At 38.7% G+C, this 24,684-nt stretch overlaps 1 protein-coding gene across 8 annotated transcripts in view; it reads right to left on the reverse strand.

Moving 5' to 3' along the window:
- Positions 1 to 18,065, reverse strand: part of LOC136885513 (transcription factor E2F3) — a 199,552-nt gene extending 181,487 nt beyond the window's left edge. For 2 of the 8 annotated variants that reach the window (XM_067158107.2, XM_068230244.1), the window contains exon 1: positions 17,549 to 17,687. The gene's annotated coding sequence lies outside the window, so the exon portion shown is untranslated. The other 6 variants (XM_067158111.2, XM_067158113.2, XM_067158114.2 and 3 more) reach the window with 6 other exon arrangements.
- Positions 18,066 to 24,684: the final 6,619 nt, after the last annotated feature.

Genomic DNA, 24,684 nt, shown 5'->3' on the forward strand with positions numbered 1-24,684 from the left:
AGTAGCGTAGACTCGCGGTATTCCACACATTTTGGTACTACTGGCGGACAATATAGAATACAGACTTGTGGTGTTTCGCTCATTGCGGTGCCATTTACAGGCAACGCATAAGTGTACTAAGCACAGGGACTCGTGCTATCCCGTAGCGTTCCCCATATAGTGGGTATAGTTCTGACGCTCAACGCATACCCGTGCGGTATATTCTGATCTCAAAACTTGGCCCATCCTGGTAATGAGGGTTGTCAGTCTGCACACCCTAGTGATCAGGGTTGTCAGTCTGCCCACCCTAGTGATCAGGGTTGTCAGTCGGTTTCTTTCATCTGGACTCAAGGGGCGCGTGTCGTTTAAAAGGCAAGTCAGCGCTGTCAAAAGCAAGGTTGTCATATTCTACGTTGATTATTTAAACACGTTAACATTTAATTTATTCTAAAGTCAAAATATAAATATAAGAAGCTGATAATAAACCACAGCACAAACCGAACTCTCGGATAATTTGTTTCATGCTTAACCCGTGCGGTGGTCGCAGATGTTGAGAGAAAGAAAAATAAAAGAAAAAACAGGAAGGAATTGGCAAATAAATTCGACAAAGACTAAACTTAAATTGATACTAAATTAGGCATATTAAAATAATTTTATGCTGCTAATATCACTGCCTTGCTTTCAGTAAAGAAAGGAAAAGTACAACAATTTTTTACAATTTGTTTTATGTCGCACCGACACAATAAGGTGTTATGACGACGATGGGCTAGGAAAGGCCTATGAGTGGGAAGTTAAAGCCCGTGGCCTTAAGGTAGTTCGCCAATATTTGCCTGGTGTGAAAATGGGAAACCACGGAGAACCATCTTCAGAACTGCCGACAGTGGGGCTTGAACCTATTATCTCCCTGATCCAAGCTCACAGCTGCGCGACCCTAACCCCACGGCCAACTCGCCCAGCAAAGGAAAAGTAAAATCACGAACCAGGGACTGGGATAATAATAATTGTCCGCCTCTGTGGTGTAGTGGTTAGTGTGATTAGCTGCCACCCCCGGAGGCCCGGGTTCGATTCCTGGATCTGCCTCGAAATTTGAAAAGTGGTACGAGAGCTGGAACAGGGTCCACTCAGCCTCGGCAGGTCAACTGGGTAGAGGTGGGTTCGATTCCCACCTCAGCCATCCTGGAAGGGGTTTCCGTATTCTCTCTTCTCCTCGAGGCAAATGACGGGATGGTACGTAACTTAAGACCACTCCCATCTCCCGCCAAGGCCCCTGTTCAGCATAGCAGGCAAGGTATTGGTCATTCTCCCCAGTTGTATACCCCAACCCAATGTCTCATGCTCCAGGACACTGCCCTTGAGGCGGAAGAGGTAGGATCCCTCGCTGAGTCAGAGGGAAAAACCAACCCTGGAGGGTAAGCAGATTAAGAAAGATAATAATAATAATAAATATCGGAGTATGTAGTTCGGACAAAAAATAGCCAGCAAACTTAGCTACTTTTAAAACAAATGCAGTATTTACCTTACCTCTATTCGTCGTCCTCGTCATTGTCTGCTAAGTGAATTACAAATCTACCTTGGTTGCTATCCATGTCGTGTTTCATGCACTTCTCTTGCCTTAATGGTGCTTCGAACACTAGCAGACCACCTCTCAGGACCAATCGTTCCAGCTCCTTCACGCAGAAGTTGACACGTACTAGCACTCAAAGTTGACGTAACATTATTCTTCCTAACATACGCCTTCCGCTGAGACCAGATCATTTCTATAAGGGGTTTAAAACACAGTGATATGGAGCGAGCCACAAAACTTCGTGTCCACATGAGGCTGCGATCTCCTCTACAGCGTACCTTTTACTGATATTGGCCGATTTGATTTCCTGCAACATAACTGCCTTGATGGGTACAGGTTTTGGCACGGCAATGTTACTGTACTCCATAAACTTAATAATGTCCTTAATATTAGTGTTCATGGAAGGAAACCTAATCAGCTGCGCAAATGATAGCTTGCGTTTCCACCACTATTACACATTTTCGGTCACATCCACCGGCAAGCCAGTTAGGACCCCCCTATCCACCACCCGAGACGTGCCATGTGGGAGTATCACCCCTCCCCCTGCTACGCCTGCATAGTAGGTTCGTAGTAGATTCATATGAGGTTGGAAGTGAAATGTGAAACATGTCAGTCACGATTACAGAGCACTCGTTCCAGGTAACTATTGCGAGCCGATGACACGCTGTAAGGACTAGAGACTTTGGCAAGTAGACAAACCCAAAGCAGAGATAGATGAGCAAGTGGCTAGTTTTATAATCACAAGAGATGCTGCTTTTTGTAGAGTTGAACCCTCTCAATGCGTGCAACAACTTCCACAAAATGCTTTGCGAGACTTGCTGGTCGCTTGAAGTGCACTTCTCTATTAGCACGGTAGTGCACATTGCATTCGGACACTGATTACTGGCTGTCCTATGCCTGTATGCAACTGTGTTTCGCCACAACTGATCACTGCGAGTTTATATGATGCAGTATTACTCAAATTCTTGCTCACTGTGAACCAACAAACAATTCTGAGATCAAAGAAAACTCATGTCCTGTTCCAGAAACACTTGTAAAATAAATTGTACCAGGCAGGAATAGAGTCACTAGTCAAATGAAATGTTTGGATTTTATTACACAGGCATTATAAGAAGAGAAAGCCTAATGTCAGGCTGTTCAACATTACCCGTCTATACCAGGGAGGAAAAAAGTACATATTCACGAAATTGGAGTTCTCTATTATAGGGAAGGATCCACCTTTCAATACTCCGTAGTAAAAAGTAGTTACAACCTGTTTATTGGGACTGGTTTCAACACATTTCAAGTGTCATCATCAGCCAATTAGCGAAGATCTTAAAACAACTAATATATTGAACACAGGCAAAATATTAACATTGTATCATATTGTAGCAATTCAGTTAATGTTCAAAACACAATAATCACAGTCAAGAGAGTAAACAGAACATCACTATCTTGCGCCGAAAACAAATATATTTGAAGTTCATAAGCAGATTAAGTGTGCACTTATGTAAAGTCGTTGCTAGGCAGGTCTTGTAGGCATTTGTTTCTCTGGCTGAAGAGTAAAAGGTGACGTGAATGAAGTCTTAGGAAAACAGTGTAGGATTTAATTTCGTCAAAATCAAAGTGGATATATAGGTTTTAAAATAATCTAAAACGTTAAAAAAGAATAAAGCCAAATAAAAATATATTTAAAAATGGGAAGAAATAATGAAAGAAATACGAGGTTCAACTCGAAACAACTTGCCGTAGTAATTGATAAAGAAATGATAAATAGAGAAAGGGGGTGGGGAACGTTTATTAGAGGGTGGTGATGGTGGTTATTGTTATTAGAGGAAATAAAATTTGGCAACAATCCTTTATATAACATTAATTCGAGGAAAAAAGAGGAAGAGAACCGACACTTCGAAAAATGAAGATATCGGTTAAAGGAAGACAAGGGCCACGAAGGGCGTGAAAATGAAAGACTCCCTAGCCCTCGCAAACCTAATAGCATCAGGGTCGGAAAAGAACAAGAGTTGACCAAGGGAGGTCGGACAGGATAGATAAAAGTGAGGAGCCTGGCACAAGTAAGTGGAAGCAATGCCAGGACTCAGCTAAGGGCCCCGTGGTCGCCAACCCACGCTCCGAAGTTCAGAGCCCCTGGGGGATGGAGGGTGGGAAGGAAAGAAAAATGGAAGGGATCCGATACTTCGAAAAATGAAGATATCAGCCAACGGAAGACAAGGGCCACGAAGGGCATGAAAATGAAAGACTCCCTAGCCCTCAGAAACCTAATAGCGTCGGGGTCGGAAAGGAACAAGAGTTGACCAAGGGAGGTCGGACAGGATAGATGAAAGTGAGGAGCCTGGCACAAGTAAGTGGAAGCAATTCCAGGACTCAGCTAAGGGCCCCGTGGTCGCCAACCCACGCTCCGAAGTTCAGAGACCCTTGGGTGGGGAGGGGGGAACTAAGAAGGATCAAGGTGGGTGTTGCGGAAGGGGGAAGTGGCATGAGAGGGTATTGTGTAAATTGTGAAAGATTGATTCCTTATTTGTTGACTTCAGGTTATTTAAAGTGCCACAACTGTAATTCTTCTTACATAGGTCAAACTGGTCGCAACTTCAAAATTAGGTACTTTGAACACGTTAATGCAATAAAGCACAACAGATTTTCGGCAGTGGGACAACACATACATGACACAAAACATGCTTTCACTACAATAAACCAGGATATTGAAATTCTCAGCACTCTAAATAAAGACCCTCTCCTAGACATCACCGAAAACTGTTTTATACACCTTGACCAGTTTTTCAATCCAAATCTTAATCTGAATGATATTTCTGAGAAACACAATGCCCTTTTCGATTTTCTCATCTCCTTTTTAAATAACCTGAAGTCAACAAATAAGGAATCAATCTTTCACAATTTACACAATACCCTCTCATGCCACTTCCCCCTTCCACAACACCCCCCTTGATCCTTCTTAGTTCCCCCCTCCCCACCCAAGGGTCTCTGAACTTCGGAGCATGGGTTGGCGACCACGGGGCCCTTAGCTGAGTCCTGGCATTGCTTCACTTACTTGTGCCAGGCACCTCACTTTCATCTATCCTGTCCGACCTCCCTTGGTCAACTCTTGTTCCTTTCCGACCCCGACACTTTTAGGTTTCCGAGGGCTAGGGAGTCTCATTTTCACGCCCTTCGTGGCCCTTGTCTTCCGTTGGCTGATATCTTCATTTTTCGAAGTATCGGATCCCTTCCATTTTTCTTTTCTTCCCACCCTCCATCCCCCAGGGGCTCTGAACTTCGGAGCGTGGGTTGGCGACCACGGGGCCCTTAGCTGAGTCCTGGCATTGCTTCCACTTACTTGTGCCAGGCTCCTCACTTTCATCTATCCTGTCCGACCTCCCTTGGTCAACTCGTTCTTTTCCGACCCCGATGCTATTAGGTTTGCGAGGGCTAAGGAGTCTTTCATTTTCACGCCCTTCGTGGCCCTTGTCTTCCTTTAACCGATATCTTCATTTTTCGAAGTGTCGGTTCTCTTCCTCTTTTTTCCTCGAATTAATGTTATATAAAGGATTGTTGCCAAATTTTATTTCCTCTAATAACAATAACCACCATCACCACCCTCTAATAAACGTTCCCCACCCCCTTTCTCTATTTATCATTTCTTTATCAATACAAAGAAAGATAGGAAAAGAGCTGATGACATCCGGTCTGTTACAAAGGTTAAAGACATCTTAGAGAGAGTACGCTCCTTAAAATGGCAGTGGGCTGGCCATGTTGCACGAAGAAATGATGATAGATGGACAAAACTAGTGCTGGAGTGGAGTCCGAGAGAACATCGAAGGCCTAGAGGAAGACCACCGGACAGATGGGACAAAGATATCAAGAAGATCGCTGGTACCACTTGGATGAGATCTGCCCAAGACCGTTCTACTTGGAGAAGACTGTTGAAGGCCTACCTATACCCACGACTTAAAGAGGCCACATCATTTTAATGATTGAAATGGCTGATTGTATCAATTACTACGGCAAGTTGTTTCGAGTTGAACCTCGTATTTCTTTCATTATTTCTTCCCATTTTTAAATATATTTTTATTTGGCTTTATTCTTTTTTAACGTTTTAAATTATTTTAAAACCTATATATCCACTTTGATTTTGACGAAATTAAATCCTACACTGTTTTCCTAAGACTTCATTCACGTCACCTTTTACTCTTCGGCCAGAGAAACAAATGCCTACAAGACCTGCCTAGCAACGACTTTACATAAGTGCATACTTAATCTGCTTATGAACTTCAAATATATTTGTTTTCGGCGCAAGATAGTGATGTTCTGTTTACTCTCTTGACTGTGATTATTGTGTTTTGAACATTAACTGAATTGCTACAATATGATACAATGTTAATATTTTGCCTGTGTTCAATATATTAGTTGTTTTAAGATCTTCGCTAATTGGCTGATGATGACACTTGAAATGTGTTGAAACCGATCCCAATAAACAGGTTGTAACTACTTTTTACTACGGAGTATTGAAAGGTGGATCCTTCCCTATAATATTGTACATCTTCTTATTTCTATATTCAATACGGAACAATCATGAAGTTTTTAACTTTAAATTGGAGTTCTCTGCTGTTGATACGCGCTGGAAACTTACCCCCAGCTCAAGAAGGTATCCATTGTGACTATTTTATAATGAACTGGTCTAAAGAGTTTTTCTACCTTATTATATGAGCAATTCATGAGTTTCTTGAACACAAGAATTTCAGATTTTATTTTGACGAAGGGTTTTCTTGTCTTCACCTGGCCGCAAAACACATTATGACCACATGGGAAAGTTGAAATGAAATATTCTGAAAGAGGCAGCTACAGCAGTGACTAATTCTGGACACTTTTTAGTGATTCACTGAGTATTGTATTCAGGAGTTTATTTTAGTTGAAATAAACATTGTCATTTACTACAAATATTCAGGAAACATGCGCTAATGTCTGCTGTTTGAAAATTTAAGTTGAACTATAAAAATGTAATTCAAAATTTAATAAAATAAAATACAACACAATTGCAGAATATTTAAACTATTAGGAACAAATGTTACTGCAATGTTTCTCAGTATTTCGAATGTCATTGTTATCACAGATAAATTTCAGTACTTCATTAATCACCACCTCTTATCTTCATCACTAACGATCTTGACACGCTGATGACAATACTTCTGGCCTTCTGAAGTTCCTCACATACAGATTCCACTTGTTCATTTATGATTTCTGGAATGTCCTTCTTGGAACTTGTTCCTGCCTTTAAGTACCTATACATACCATTCCATTTTTGACTAAAATTTATATGATTGCCAATTATGCTTACCATCATATTATCTTTAGCTGAGTTCTTTGCTACATTCAATTTCCTAATAAGTCCCTTCAATTTCTCCTTACTTCCACAGCCATTTCTATTTCTTTTCAAGCTGCACCTTCTTTAGTCTCTTTGCATCTCAGTTATAGTGGGTCTTCATAATTCCTTACCACCTTTAAGGAGTGCGTACCTGTTTTCACACTCCTATTTAATTATTTTGCATTCTTAACTAATAATTTATATGTATTGCTTCTGATACAAATAAATAAAAAGATTGCTTTAAACCCATCCTACAGTCTGTTCATATTTTTATTTAGCATTTTCCACCGATCGTAAGTTACTTTTTAAGAACTCCCTCAATCCTGTTTTTCCAGTATTGTCAGGCCTAGGAGAGAGAACGCATGATCTGTCTACACAAATAAGGGTAAAAAATCTCCAGGATGGGAAAATGGTACAAGCACATTGATACGACAGTGAAAAGTTCCTACGAATAACAAGTCTGTAGGTTTTAAGATACAGAAAGATGATGGGTGGACATATAGAGATGCCGTAGTGGAAACAGCAAGAGAATACCTAGGAACAGCCCTGCAAAGAAGTGGGAAAGGTCAAACATCTTAGGGCATTAATAAAGTCAGAGAAAAGCTTGTACATGCAGTAAGAAAGTGTATAAAAAATTACTCAATGAAGAATTGATACCAATAGGGAATCATACGTAGATGAAAGAAACAAAAATACAAGAGTAAGTCCTGGAAAGATTTCGATAAACTGAAAAAGCTTGATCAAATGGCAGGGAAACCTTTCTGGGCAGTAACAAAGAATCTTAAGGAATGGATGGAAAAGGATATGAGCTGTGTTTAGGGTGAATCAGGTGAATTCCTAGTAGATTCCAGGGAAATCACTGGACAGAAGGAATACTTTGAAAATCTTCAACATCAAACGAAGGAACTGGTAGTGAAGTTATGCTCATTTAAGTGGGTAAAAAAACCACATTGACAAAGCAGGGGAAAAATGAAGAAATGTTGGAATATAGTGGGACAGCAGGGAGGAAATTGTTAGGTAAAGTAATAAGATTAGCATGAAATGTTAACGTGTTTCGATTGGAGAAAAGCAGTAGCTGGACCTATCTAAAAGGGAATCTCACATGGAACAGAATTAGATTGGTTTCCAAAATGGTGGGGGTACATGGAAGGCACTCTTCTCCTTAAATGTTATAATGGATAGATGGCAGGATACAAATGTCTGCTTGCTTCACAGATTACAAAAAAATCATTTAATTTTTTCAAACATGAAAAGCTGATGGAGATTCTTAGATCAACTGGTACTGACCGTAATGATCTACGCATATTCAGTAACCTGTACTGGAATCAGACTGCAATGTCAAAACCAATCAATGAACTTCAGAAACAGCTTTGATCAGAAAAGGTGTCAAGGTTGTGTACTGTCACCTGTTTAGCTTAACATTCCTTCTAGAGCAATCTTTACCCCTTTTCAGTCCAATATTCTGTCACATGTTCCAACAAACTGGTCAAAATTAATTTTGCACATTTTTACCTAGTCAGATTTAACTCCGAACTTTTATTAGTAACTAAAACAATATTGTTATTATTACCGTATATTCTATTGCATAGGAATTGGTTTGCATACTAATTTTCATCAGTGCAGAAGTGAAAATAACAAAAACTAATGTGGAGTGATGCAGGTAGAAGGCACCTGCGATCTTCTAGTGTTCCGACCTGATAAATAACTTAGTCCAGGAGGCTAATTATCATTAAGTGTTACATTCCAGTAAACACAACTGTCTTTTTCATTTCCATTTTTTTTGTGCGGCATTATTTACAGCATCACTGTTACTCAAATTATCAACACTGACCTGAGAAGCGTCGTCATTGCCGTGTGCCGTATCCCCTCCTCCGCCTCAGACCATTACTTTCGCGCGCCTTCTTGCTTTTATAGCAGTCACTGGAAATTCCTCTTCTGAATCTTCAGAAACAGCATATGATGGTCCGGGATCATTTCGTTCTTTTTTTACGCAGACGGCCAGTCGATGTTTCATTTGCAATACTGGAGTTCACTACACCTTCATCTTCACTTGACAGTTCTCTCAACTCTTCGTCTAACACAAAGAAATAATCATCGTAACTGCTATCTAAATAATCGAGCATGCGTATTTCTTCTTCATTCATATTTCCCGCTTTTATATCGTAAATTCAACTGAGAGAATTCACATTCACAGATAAACACACCTAGTACAACACGTGTGCAGCACTACTCAATGTAAACACAGCTGACAGCCCGCAGGTAACCGTGACGATACACGGCTACATATCTCGTATTTTTTCCATGGAGATAATAGAACGGCTTCCTTTGTGCACAAAAATTTGCTCTAGAAACTCCAGGGATATCAATCGACCTCAATGAGGTCAAAGAATTTCAATAAATAACCTCAAGAAGAATGAAACGATGTCGAGGTGACAGCAGCTAATTCTTAAAAGAATGGTACTAGTGAAAACGTCCGTTGGGAGATGGAGAAGTTCATGGCTAAAAGACATTCAAACATGGTACAGATGTACATAAGAAGCAGCTTTTCAAGTTGCACTGACAAGATCAGAACTGGCTACATGGATATCTAACACTGTTTGGAGACCATCTTAACACAAAAGAGAATGAGAAGAATTGCTATAACTATCAGGGTATTTCTTTGATCAGTTTACCATGAAAACTTGTTCACTGGCATTTTGGAAGGGAGGGTGTAATCAATGGTTAAGACTAAGTTGGATGAAACTCGGGGTAGTTTCAAACAGAGGGACTGGCAAGAGCAGGTTTTCAGTATGTGAAATGCCATGAGAGGAGTAGACTTAGGTGTTTCATAGATTTAGAACGTGAACTGGAGCTGGAAAATGATAATATCTAGATAAGGCATGTAACAAAATACCAACGGGGAAAAAAGTTTTCCATACTGAGGGTATACGAGAATAGCGGTAACTAATTAACAGCTAATGACGAGGTTATTGAAGACACTCGGGCTATGTGAGAATTTACGATAGAATTATTATTTATTGTCTTGTTTTATATGGCGGGACTCAGGCTATGAAGCCTGCTATTCTGTCCGACCACACATACACCTACATGAAAAGTTAAATATACACTAAATTATCTACAATTTAATATCTTAAGGTATCAAATGTTTTAATTAACCTAATAGCTTAGCTATGATCTAACCCTACTATGTTATGAATAATTATTATTACTATTATCTATTAACCAGGTTTGACAAAGTTTCTTAAAGCAGAGGTGGTTTGACACGTTCCTAATTTCAGCAGGTTGGGAATTCCAAATTCAGCTGGTGGCGATTATAAATGATCTACTGTAGCCAGTTGAGCTGTGAATGGGAATGCTTAGTACTGAGGTGGATGATGATCTGGTAGGAATACTAGTAGGTGATACTATGTAATGGAATTGAGTGGCAAGGTACTCAGGAGCGTTAAGGTTCAGTATACGATGTCGATGTAACAGGGAAACAGTGTGTAAATTTTGTCCCTCTCTTAAGCGTAGCCATGAAAGTATCAAATGCGGGAGAAATATGGTTGAACCTTGGTATATATTAAAGGAATCTAACACATGCGCTGTGTGCTTTTTGGAGCTTGATGGAAAGTGAGGCGTTCAGGTTACTGTATACTACGTCACAGTAGTCGAATATTGGCATTACCATACTTTGGTTAAGCAGCTTACTTACATTTTGGGGCAGTAAATCTCCGAGTTTCTTAAGGGAATGTAAGGAATAAAACACTCTGAAATACCTGTTACATGATCGTTCCAACTAAGGTTTTTATCCATTATCATCCCTAAGTTTAACTGTGTCCCTGAATTGTAACCGAGTGCCTCTTAACCCATTAACTGGGGAATAGTTTTCTAATGTCAACCAGCCAGTGGGTAATTATTCAACGCAACGTGCACTTTTGGAATGGGTACAGTAGCGTGCGGCAGATCTACTGTAAATACTCAACAGAAAAATAAATTTTACTTGATTTATTAGTGATATACTAGAAATTCAATAGCATTATCTTACTACCGTTCTTCTTGTAAACCCGTAAATACACACATACACGCAGTGTGTTCATACAAAAGTGAATATAAAAAGTGTTCCTTTCGTTATGATATTTTTCAAGTTTTCAGATACGCATCATTGGGTTGTACATACTTTCTGGTTTATAAGCCATTCAGAAATTGCGCACAATGTGGTAAATACGGAGGCATGGGCATTGGGCAAGCACAAAGTGCCACGTCACATTCCTTACAGCAGTAGACAATTTCCCGTCGCCTCTGGTTTGACAGGCACACAACATGTTTTCTTGAGCGATTCCTACTTCCGGTTGGTGGGTTCTCAGATAATTCGTCTTTTCTAACCAAGCCATGTTCACGTCACTCAGAACAGTTTACTACGATACAGACCACTTTACAAAAACTTATCAGAACATAGACAATGGAGTTCACAGAGCAACTGCATTGTAGCAACAACTCGCAAATTTAGTAATTTCAATGTACATATGCACAAATAAATTCTTTACGAAGAATTTGGCGCGGACCGCACGAGGCAACTCGAGACAGCTGTCGGACTGCCGCCTAGGCGCGAACTACCCGACTGGTATGAGACCGGATAAAAATGAGTAGGACATCACTAATCACATCTAATATGATCGGAATTAGTTTTAAATTACGATAGTGAATGGCAGAAGTGATTAAGAATAGGCAGACGCCTATAGGCTGCTAACCCTATGTAAGAAAACTGCGACAGCTGTTGCCGCGTTTAGGCGTCAAACCCAGTTATGGGGTTAATATTACTGAGTGGGTATCCACGCTTGTGAGGCGTGCGTGGGTTTTTTGGGTAGTTAAAAGAATACACTGCGAATAAGTTCTTGGTTCAAAGCAGTTGCATGGGCTACACGTTTGTTGTGCGTAGTATGCACGGATCATTTCCTGAAAGGAATAAAATGAGGAATACAGTTGGCTGTAAACGCAGTAAGAAGTTTGGACTATGCCGGCGACTTGGGTCATGATGCTACTCTGGGCTGAAATCCTGAAATTTTCTTAAACCTGGTTTCACTCAACAATGTCCTATATAAATACAGCCAACCTGTCAGAACAAATTGACATGTTGTTCAAACACATGGCTTTAGAATGGGGAGGATTTTGGTTCTTCAGCTTTACAAAAGTGGCCTTAGTATACATACAGTAATGTATAAACGGGCGTGGCACTAACAAAGTTAATGTATGACAAAATAGCATAGTTCTCCATCGAAGGCATATTTTGATAAAGTGATACAACAAAAGGACATAAAATACATGGTCTTACTCATGTTAAAAACTCCAGAGCTGTACACAACAGAAAAGTTTACTTATGCAGAAATTCTATGATCACATCTGTCCAACTATTACACATACTCAATTCAAAGGAGATCAAGATCTGTTTAGAAGACATTAAGTGGGGTTTATAACAAATGCAAAAGAAGATACGATCAGAAACATTTAAATCTTTGGAATCCTGATTGTAAATTATGTTGTTCACAGACAAAACTATAATGAACAGTGGAAAAGAACCTATAGACGAACGCCAGAAACAATACTATGAACTCGTTAAGAGATTTGGTGGACAAAGATTTGTCGACAAAGCTAATACGAAGAAACAACAAAACTTTTGCATCCACCTATTCAATACATTAAATGTGTTGAACACATTGAATAGGTGGATACAAAAGTTTTATTGTTTCTTCTTTAATAGACTCCCCACTATTATTTAACTGTGTTCTAGAAATGGTAATGAGGGAATGGTTTAGGAAATGTCCCCCCAAAATAAAGACTGGCCGAAAAATCAAAACGAATTGCCTGGGTTTTGCTAACAATTTAGCATTACTAGCAGTGGACATAAAAGAAGCAAAAACCCAGATATCAGAACTTCAAAATATTGCAAATAAAATTGGCCTCAAAATATCATTTGAAAAAAAACAAATTATGCCCCAAAAACCAACACAGCTAAAAGTTACCATAAATGGTAATAAAATCAATATAGTAACTTGGAGAAGTAATAACACATAATCTAAATGAAAAAATCTCAATCCAAATAAGAACAAATAGATTAGCTAAAACACAAAAATTAACATGGGATATCTACAGAAAGAAATGTCTATCAATAAATACAAAAATAAAACACAACACAGTTATAAAACCGGAAGCTACACATGCAGCAGAAACACTCTTTTACCTGAATAAACTATCAAAGACTGCAGACTTCAGAAAATTGAAAGAATTGGAAGAACCTGCATCAACAAAAAATACCAGAAAGATGGACAGTGGCAGTTAATACCTAACAAATTTGTGTACAAAGAGCTAGAACCCATTACAGATACTATGCATAAGAGGAGACTGGGATTCTTTGGACATATCATGAGGATGCAGGATTCGAGACTTCTGAAACAACTAGTACAACACAATCTTGTCTCAAAAAATACAACAGGATATAAATGGATCTGAGGATCTGAAGGAAATAGGCCTTACAACAGAAGACACCACAAATAAGATAAAATTGAATACAAAACTCAAGAATACAAACCTCCACTTTACCCTTACACAAAACAAACCAACACCACGCATATTTTCAACTGAGAAAAGGGCACGAAGATCAGAGCGTCTGAAGAAGTACTGGGAGGACCGCAAAGCCCAAACAATCCCTTCAAAGAGACCTGAACGATGGACTGACTAAAGTGATCATATGTGGTCATAAAAGAAGCAGAATAAGGCTTTCAATACGGAAAAATGAGGATAGTCTCTTGCAAAGCTAACAAGTTCAGACGCACTCAATTCGCCATAACATAGAAAAAGGGACCTTGGGAAACAAATCATGCATTTGACAATCTGCTAATATTATAGCCCAATAATAAATTGACTGTACAAGAAAAAATGATCTATTACTTGAAATGTGAGAAAAGACTTAGAAAACAAGAACAGCCACAACTTGCATTGAAATGTTGAATCTATACAACAGCAGCTTCCTCATACTATCAAGAATCCACCGCCATCTCAATCTCTATATACTGCCTGCTCTATGCCGCGAGAATTATAACGACAATGCAGATGGCAGCACTTACCGCACCCAGAGCACACGTTAGTTAAATGAGATCGTAACCTGTATATAAAATGAAAAATAACCCTTAAGATGTTAGTAATTGAGAAGATAACGCACATTCAGAAACTTAACATTTCACATTTAAGATTGGCTTAAGATAAAGTGTAAAATATATAAAATCTTACCAGTTACAGTAGATACATTAGGCTCATCTCACTGCTGGATGGTACATACAAATTTCAGAATTTTCTCAACACGATTAGTGGAGCACCTTTTCAGTTCTTTTCTTACTGTTATTTACCAGCAGTTGACTCACAAATTGTTCTATCACTATTTTGCTAACCCTTTGTTCATGACCAGATTTCTGGATACGTTTCTTAGCACATACTGCAGTGAGCGCGTCCATCAGCTATTATATCCACCACTGAATCTCACTGTACTAAATCGAACGCCTCCAGAGTCATCTAGTGAGAACATAAAATAACCCATTTTGCAAGAGACAGAACACATTCTGCTATAGATTTCACAGCACCTGCCGTCTCATTAGTCAACAATTGTGGTATTTTATTTTCTGGTGAATAGCAACACTCACAATCTGGATTCATTTTCCGAATGTGCTGAGTTTTGTCAATGAAGTCGTGGAATGTGAAAAAATTGTAAATTGATTCTATGAAGAGCACCGCCAGTTCTGCATCTGAGAAGTCTAAACTTGGGTTTATAAACGGGCGTGGTTTTATTTCCTGAAGCAAATATCAGCAGAAACCACTGGGAAAATATTTGTACAGTAGACTATTCATCTGTTTCAAATTCCTCTGTTCGATGTGTATTTTCGTAATACCAAACAGGCTTGAATGTCAAGTCTCTCTGAAGGCGATAAACTTCTTTCACATATTTGGAGGTGATGATGCCATTGCTGTCATTCTCCGTCTAGGAACTGGGATCTCACATTTTTTTATGAAATGGCAATAGGCAAAACTGAAAAGAAGTTTACGATTGGGATCACATGGATGAGTCACACAGGTTGTCATTTCCTGCAGTTGAAGAACTTGTTTCATCATAGATTTGTTACAAGTAACTGATCCCATTTTGGTCCATATTGAAGATACAATAAGTAAAACACTTTCAAGATTAAAATTATTGTGTCCACCTTCAGATATTCCGAAGAAATATCTTGTCGCTGCCTGATCTTTTGTGGGTTACTTATTTTGGTTTGAAGGTAATGGGGATGATTCGAAAACCAACTAGGCACACTCTCTGACTTCAATATAGTTTTCTTTTAGTTTTATCTCCATCTCTAAAATTCAGGCTACAAACACGAGACAAATCAGATGAAATTGCTGCAACAACGTGGGTACAGAGATAAACTGGGTGCGTTAGCTGGCGCCCCTAGCGAAGATTTGACACTAAGAGCTCACGCTGAACAGCATGTTAACCGTATAGCATAGAGCAGGCAATATATAGGATTGAGACGGCAGTGCAAGAAACATAGAAAAGAACTGAAGGCTAATAATTATGCCAGGACTTGCACTTAATGACAGTAACATTCCTCTTGAAAAACAAAATAACCTTTTAGTTATATCTCTTAACATGTTACATGAAACATTCATTAACCTGAAATTACATTAAACCAAGCTCTCAGATATAAAAAAAAAACTAGATTTTCCCTAAGTCAATTTTACATTCTAGAATCAATCATGAAATCGAGGAAAAGCCTTTATATTGTTGCAAGATAGCAATACCACCACTAACTGAAAATAAAAAATCCTGATCATTAAGCAAGTGTTCTCTGTAATACCCTGTGGTGCTGGGATATGCTGAAAGATGCAAAACAAAATAAAGAGGCCCTGTACAGTAAAAGAGGAAAGACTGTGGGAAGAGTAGAATGATAAAAAGATCCAATCTGTTGAACAATCAGAAACATTCTCCCACATAAAATGCTGCTGAGAATCAGTCCACTCTACAATTAGTACAACAGGCAGTTTTCCTAACACCATTCAAGCTACTGTACATCTAAAATAATTCAATTCTACTAGTCTGAATTTCCAAAATGGCTGCTCAATCAAACCATCCTTAATCCCCTACCCAAAAAATTTGACATATTTGATGACTAATGAAGCAAACTTTGCCTTGTGTACTGGCAAAAAAAGGACACTTAATACACCACCCATGCAAGAATTTAGCCCACAAGGTTCCAACAAATCCAAGAATTAAACCTACACCAGATCACCAATTACTCCAGCAACAATCAAAGTAGTTATAATAATATACAACTCATGGAGTTATTCATTCGCTATCTTTCCTTAATACGAAACAGTTCAATTTATTGCCACAATCATTAGCCACCGATCGAATTTGAAGTACCTTTATTAAATGCATAACCTAAAAAATGGCCCTGATCGAACGTTTCAAAAGGTGAACGGATAAAATGAAAATGTGAAATGATTCAAAATAGGTTTACATACAATACTGGAAACACACGAATCACATATACGTATGCAGTATCAACTTATCATTAAAACAACAGGAAGCTCTAGCATTCTGGTAGGGAGCATTCATACAGTAGTAAATAAAACTTTTCATACTGCAAGACCACCACCATATATCGCAAAAGATACCTTGAAATTTAGACAAACTGGGAGGCAACAACTTCCAAATCACTAAATGTATAATGTCCATGTGTCCGGCAAAACCAAGCAGCATATTTAACGAACTACTGTCCAAGAAGCAATTCTTTCTATACGGCTCCTTCTAGCAGTAAATGGCCGCACTTTAAATGCCACCATCAACTCACGCTATACAGCGATACATTCTGAATATACCACCTCATTATAAACCAATAAAGAACACACAACTTCGAAATTTAATGCTGAGTTGATCACGCTTTCGCTAACGATTCACGCAATGTCGGCTTAGAAAATATAAGACAGCATTCTTTTGTTAACGAGAACATGTGGAGAATGCGACACCACAATAAGCATATATAAACATATCGCAATAAAATCTATAAGTATAAAACCATGAAGTACGCAGAAATACAACCTATAAACTATTCCCGCTTAAATGGGGTAAACTCCACGCACACCATGCTTCATCTAAACCTTACTTCCGAATCAGTTTAAATGCTGAAAAATAATGACCTCATTACTCGAAGCCAAAAATGCACTATAATGACCTGTAAATTTAACAACATATTTACTTCCAAATAGAACACTAAATTTCACATCACCTGGCCTTGGCCATCAAGTATTTACGGCGCATCATGCTCAATCTAAGGTCGATGCATTCTGAAATGGTTTTCGTAGGGAGTATCCTCGCTGCTTAAAATCTACCTCAACTACTACACATATCAACTTACTTACTGTTAGCACGAATTAAGATGACCTCAGTTATTCATGAATCTGAGTTTCGAGCGTTAGGAATATATTTAAAACGCTACTTGTTCACAAAAAAGATGCTAGGATGCCATGGAAAGAACGTACGTGCAGTCTTTTGTTTTGTATGATTAGCGTACAAGCCGCTACGTTTACATCATAATTATCACAAGATAGCATTCAATATTAAACAGTTCTTAGCTTACAGATAAATAGCGATGCTTCATGAACTTCCTACATAGCCTCTTGTTCAAATATGGAGAATAATTCACCGCATTTGGCCACAAGCATGCACAAGCAACCCCCAAGTCTGTTGCCACAAATCAAGTTTGCGTGGTCCAGCCATCTGCCTCTGAACGACCAATGGGTATGGCGCGAACTCGTATTTCCCGCAAATAACGTACATCCGGCAGTGGCCCCGGAGTAGGGATGAGCAATTTTACAATATTTTACACCCGATTCTTACGCTAATTAATGTAAACGGACACCTCTAAACCTAGAAATAACTTTCGAATGTTAAGGAAATGTAACTTACATACTCAAATCACACAATGCAATCGAATATAGCCCTCAGAATATAACATTAATCATTACTATGCTTACTCGCACCGTTTGAATTCTAACACCAGATGTCGACACTATTCACTGTTCCGTTATGGAGGCGTAACTACACTCGAGGGACATAAATTTTCGGGCGGATGTCACCATTTTCATCACTAAAAAATTATATTTTTCAGCTCAATTTCTATAGTTTCTTTACCAGTGGCCTCTGACGAAGACACCGACTAGTCAACCAATTGCTCTTCGTTCTCTCAATTCATAAAACCAAGTAACATAACCTTGTAGCTCCGTTATTTCAAAACAATAACAAGCACAGAGAAGAATATCAATAGCTTTCTTTACGGAATTGTATAACGCCGCGGCGCATCAACAATAAATGCTGGCTGACACACACGCACACACCCAGAAGACTGATAGCCGTGTCCTTAGTCAACATTAATTCTTATCAAGGTCACAACAGAAATTCTGAGTGGGGTATTAGTTACAATTTTACCAAGACATTTCTACACAGAGCACAAGCCTAGAAATCGAATAATTTGACGATAATGTGATTACCTCCATCTTCTTACAAGAAGAGATGGATAGGAAATATGCCACCTGGGCGACAGCCCTGAATACAAATCGATGGTAATCGGAATATCGATCATAAATTTTGCATCGTTGGTACAGTACTGTAGAAGTATCAATGTGCTTAATAATGCTTATTACATTCTTCCACATTTTGAGGTTAAAAGTGTTTCTTACTAGGAGAAATAACTGATTTCTCCTGATCTGTATCTTACAACTAATTAACTAACCTTATTAAAAGACAAGAAGCCAACGCTAACCCAACTAGTTATACCAATATACCTTAACGTAGGTGACTAACTAAACTACCTCTAACAGTACACCTTACTCTTACAATGTATGTAGGTATAACAATATTATCTGTAACTCTTCACTTGGGTGCAAGAGGTTTTCCTTGCAAAGACACCAATAATTTGATACACCCCATCAGAACAGTCCATTGTAAGCTACCACTACCTGCAAAACCATAACAGAGTGGCTTTCCATTATGTAATTTATGAAGGATTCTCTTTTAGGTTTGGGGCGATGACCATAGATGTTAGGCCCCTTTATACAACAAGCATCATCATCATTTTAGGTTCAGAAACGAGTTATTGGCAATGGACCGGCATAACTCCAAGATTCAAGCCTGTCCCAAAACAGAATTTCAGTATAGTTTCTTAAACATTCAATAACTTCTATTTACCTTTTGTGGGGCAAACTTTTTTTAGTAAAAAAGTATTGATTTATAAAAAAATTTGCTATGTTGAGTGCAAAAAGAAAAGGCAAATTCTACACTTCGGCTGAATGCAAAACTTGTCTTATCACTAGAGTCAAGATTTATAGGCACTAAAAACAGTAAAAATAGGCAGGCATGAACAAAATACTTATAATTTAACAGAATTATTAAGGAGGGAATTATCAACGTTTTCAGGTAACAATCGCGTTCTGTTGTCATGAAGAATGTTTTGTATGAAGAGGACCTTGCATCATATATAAAATGGTACTTTTACTAACTCTTTCCACCCTGGATTTTATTGCAGGATCTATCAAACCTTTTAATGATGAGCTAGTTTGCTCAGACTTCCCCTATATTCTTTCTCAATCCTAATGAATTCTACAAGGGGCATGCAACTTATCTCAACTCAGTGCTGGCTCCTGGCAGCTTGCTAAAGTTGCCTTCAGGAACACCAAGTCTGAAAGAACGTATGAGCAGGACATGGCTTTCCTGGCTTCTTTTATACATACAGCATCCTCATAGTCCATGACCTAAATTATACAGCATGCAACAAAACAACCTGCCACAATATATAAATAGGCCTATAACTGCTACAACAAAATGTGATCATAGTCCTCAATCACTAAAAGATAAAACGGACCTCCTTACTTCAAGCTTGGCAGAAGTTTAGCAGTTTAGTGATTCAATTTTTCAGTCACTAAGACTACAAAGACCTTTCTTTAGGCATCACATAACACACTTTTTTCAAAGTAGACCTCAACAGAATCACAAGACAAAGTGTCCAACTAATTGCAGTGAGAGGGAGTTAGGGGATGTGGATGAGTAAAACATGGTTTGATATTGACTGGTTCTTGCATATCATCTTACGAAGTAGGAGAGGTGGAAGACTTCGAGGTCAAATTGTTCTTTGTCTGTCCTGACGTAAATTCACAAAGTGCTATTTCTGGACACTTCCGAGAATTCTCCTTATTGTTAGGGGGGGTGGAGGTAAAGAGATGAGAAACGAGAAAAAAAATTATGTCGACCACACTAGGTAGAATATAATTCATTGGTAGAGAATTGGCTTCTTTAAAAGACAGTCAAAAGACATTCAATGATCAATTATACTCCAAGCACAGACTCCTGAAATAAAACAAACAAATTCTTGCTAAAAAGAATCTAAAGCAGTTTTATGTTTTAAAAGCCTGTGTGTCCATATACACGAATAAAATAGGCAAAATTTCATCCCTACTTATCACATAGTTAAATCTTCCAATGTGATAATGTCATTCAGATGCAGAGCATGTCTTATTCTACTAACTTCTTTGAAAAGTAAGAAATGACAAGTAATTGGATGATATATACTTCATTACAGCATGAGAATCTTGTTGCAAAGATTAAAGTGATGTTGCCTGTGCTATTGTCACAGTGGAAACAAAATTTCTAGAAAAAATGGTTCAAATTTAGTGAATCAATTGTAAATTCTGTAACTATACAAATAATGCAACAAGTTCACAGACATTTTTCCCTGCTTGAGGACCAAACTGAGGAACTGTAGACCTACACCTAGGGCAAAAGTTCTCAAATTCTAAAGCTTATCCTTAGATATTTTCAAACTCTTCGTGAGCTTCTCTACATACAGAGAAGATGAACCCTTAGTAATAATGAATACAGAATCTCTCTAATACTCAATTCCCCAGGAATATACCCATGGAGATCTCGGAAGAGCATTTCAAAGATGTGCTACAGAAGGAAGAAACACGACCGGCATCAGTTGAAGATCACAAGAGCAATGTAAACGTAGAACTGTTTACTGCAAAGGAGGTAGAAACAGCATTGAAACAACTGAAGAAGAAGAAAGCATGTGGCCCTGACCAGATTTTCAACAAACACATAACAGAGAGCACAAATATACACTTGCTTAATAACTGCCTACTAGAGTGCAACGTGCCAGACGAGTGGAGATGTTCATTACTAAAGGTGTTATATAAGGGAAAAGGAGACACAGGTGACCCTAACTCATATAGGGGCATTGCTTTGGAATGTGCAGGCATAAAATACTGACAAGATTATTGATGAAAAGACTATCAGACTTAGTGGATAGGAGAATACCTGAGGAACAACTTGGTTTCCGGAAGGGTCGTTCAACAATCGACGGCATAAAATGCCTACAAAATGATATCAAGAGATCGAGACTAAAAGGTGGCAAATTACATGCCATATTTATTGACTACTGCAAGGCCTTCGACCTGGTGAGTAGAAAGCTTATAATAGAGAAGCTAGAATCCCTAACTGTACCTCAAAACTACATAGCAATGCTTATAAGGAGTATTCTTGTGAACAACGTGATCCAGATTGACAAAAACAGATCAGTATCCAGTGTGTTAGAACAAACAAACGGTATAATGCAGGGCGACCCCTCTAAACCCCCCTACTGTTCAACATAGCTGTTCTGTATGTAGTACAAATAGTTACCATGAACAACGTTGCTATTTATATGTAAGCAGACGACACAGTTCTAACTTCGGAATCGATTGAGCAGTTACAAGTAGCCTCCGACAAATTACTGAAATGGTCTAAAGAGAATGAGCTAAGAATGAATAAAGTGAAAACGGTCATGATGACCTTCGGAAAGGGAGGAAGACTAGCTACAAACCAAGTAATCAAATTAGAAGGAATAAACTTGCAAATAGTGAACAGCTTCAAGTATCTGGGTCTGACATTCCAAACCCATGGTGACATTAGTAAACTTCCGCTCAAAATGGCTATGGACCTATTTAAGCTGAAAGTGACACCAGTCTTGACATACGTTTTGGAATGCATATGGGACCACCTGATGAAGAAAGACCTGAAACTATTAAAAAGCATCAAGGTAAGGTACTTGAAAAAGGCTATGAATCTTTCAAAATTCACCCCTTCCCGCCTGGTGTATGTCCTGACTCGGCAGGAATACTACATTGAAGAACTTCGCATGCAGTTATACCTGCCATCTACTGAGGCCTACCAACAGTTATTGCACGACCTGCAGGAGAAATGGAAGGAAATATGGGACAATTTCTATGCGACCGAAGCAATGATGTCGACTGACTGAATTAACTCAAGCTACAAGCTGCGACATGTAGTGACCCACTTTGCGGTTCATGGGTTTCACCATCGAGTGTGTAGCATGAAGAAGTTCTACATCCCGGATATACAGTGTCTGTGTGAACTATGCGGACGGCCATGTGACATATCGCGTACTGTGGTGTAATCGACGCGGTTCCTCTCTAACAAAGTTATGTGAAAACTAATTATTCCATGCATGTTGTGCGAAATTCTATACTATTATTATAATACTCACGTTTAATGAAATATTTTGTATGGAGTAAGGACAGTGTAAACTTTCTTTCCTAGTACAGCCTGCTTATTCATAGTTATGGTTGTAGGTCAATGTGATGATCCAGGGCCCTTTTTGTTCACAAAAATTACCTAACAGCAAACTGAACTCATGTATGTCAACATTAACAAGGCAGGCTTTTGCTACTTCACCTAGAACTGTTTTAACTGGCAATGGAAGTCCTTTTAACTCATATTTAACAAGTCCCTCAAACCTGATCACTAACTCTACACTCTGAAGCAAATATCTTCTAAATAATTTTGTGCAGCCAAACCTCTGTACAACAAAGGCTAATATGATAAACCAATTTGTGCAGCCAAACCTCTGTACAACAAAGGCCAATATTATAAACCAATTGCAACAATAAAAGTTCAGTCCCAGAAAAATTACACAGATCTCTCAAAGGTAAAGTCAAATTTTGAAGCCATCCTTCTCGGTCGGTGGAAGAGGTATAATGCATATAATAAATCCATGATATCCTTCCCCTGCTTGTAAAGAAAAATATATAATTAGTCCACCTTGGACAATACAATAAATGTGTCTTAAAGGAAATTTTAAAGTAAAATCACATTAAAGGTACATGTTCCTGCCCCATTGGCCCTTTTTCATTCTTTGAGGTGAGAGATTACTACTTCATCCTCCAATTAATCTTATGGAGGACTGATTACTCTCAGTATTTTATTCCTTAAGACAACTAACACCACCAACACAACAATACGACTGACATATGTGACATTTTAATGGTCCTTATAAAGGAAAACCAATTTGTTTGCTGGCCTGCATTAGTCACACCCAGGACCAAAAAATAAGAGTACCCATCTGAATGTATCTAACTACTTCAATGAAAACGGGGGCCTAGGGCTTTCACACATGCATTAGTGATCGCTCCACATAGCTATACATCCTGCTAGGTTAATACTCGAAAGCAGCTGTTGCACTGTAACAAAGACTAGTGTTACCCCATCGCAAGAACAATCATGAAAGGAATGCAGCTTTTCTACAACACAATCTCCATGTATTCAAGCTATCCAAACTGTAATTACCAATTTGAATACATTCATATGCTATGGCACCAACAATTCAGGAATATTGCAACTACAGAGTTGTAACAAATTACACAAGAAATCATCTTTTGTGTCACTGGCCGCATTTATATTTGTGGTTATGATAATTGATGACGACAAAAACAGTCCCAGCAGTGATTTTCTGGTTTCCACACAACAGAAATTCTCCAAGTCATGCAGTCACAGACTTAATCTCTTGGTTTTTTTTTTAATTCCTTAGCTGCAATGAAATTTCCTAACATCTTATTTCACTTAATTTTGGATGGATGCGAAAAGAGTATGACCTAAGACACCTAGTCAGTAGGTTCGCCGTACATGACTTTCATTATAAACTGTGTGTAATGAAGCGGTTTCCTCAGCCTGGTCCGAACTGTATGTGTGATCGCTGAGGAAACCCTTGTGATCGATATCGTGCTTTGTACTGCAGGCTTCGACGAGAATCACGGAAGGAATTTTGTTCAGACGAGCATTAGTTTGTGTAATTTAATATTATACTATTGTGGCATTGTATTATTGCTTTACACAATTGGCCGTTGGCTGCAATAAATGTCTTATTAATTTTGGATGGCATTATCCCAGAGTATGATGAGGTGGCTAAAAAAGTCTGAAGTTTGATGGGTTTAACTGTACAGCTAGTTTGCAGCAAGCCTTGTTATATGTTCAGGGAGCAGAACCATCTGTTTGTCTCAAATTATCATTGCACTCTTTAATGATATCACATATTTCCCAACCCTCATTATGGTTTGTTTCTTACAAACCTAACCCATTTTTACCCCGTGGTCTTGGTACGAAAATCTTGATAATGCCCAAATAGAAGATTTGTTAATATGGGTACTAAGTATTAAGCACATCACGTCATCACTAGCCAATGAGTATCACACAGCCCTCATGAGCGAGGCACACACCTTTCCTGCTGCAGTAAACCAAATGACCCTTGCAAAGGTGTTCATTGCTTGGGTCGACAGGAGATATGATGTAACGTCAGCAAGAAAACAGTAAAGATGTTATAAAATGGCTAAGCTCTAATCAAAGTGAAAGGCCAAAACAAAAAGATTATCAACCTCTCACCACAAAGTC

This window comes from Anabrus simplex, chromosome 14, assembly GCF_040414725.1.
Source record: "Anabrus simplex isolate iqAnaSimp1 chromosome 14, ASM4041472v1, whole genome shotgun sequence".
Classification (NCBI taxonomy): Eukaryota; Metazoa; Arthropoda; class Insecta; order Orthoptera; family Tettigoniidae; genus Anabrus; species Anabrus simplex.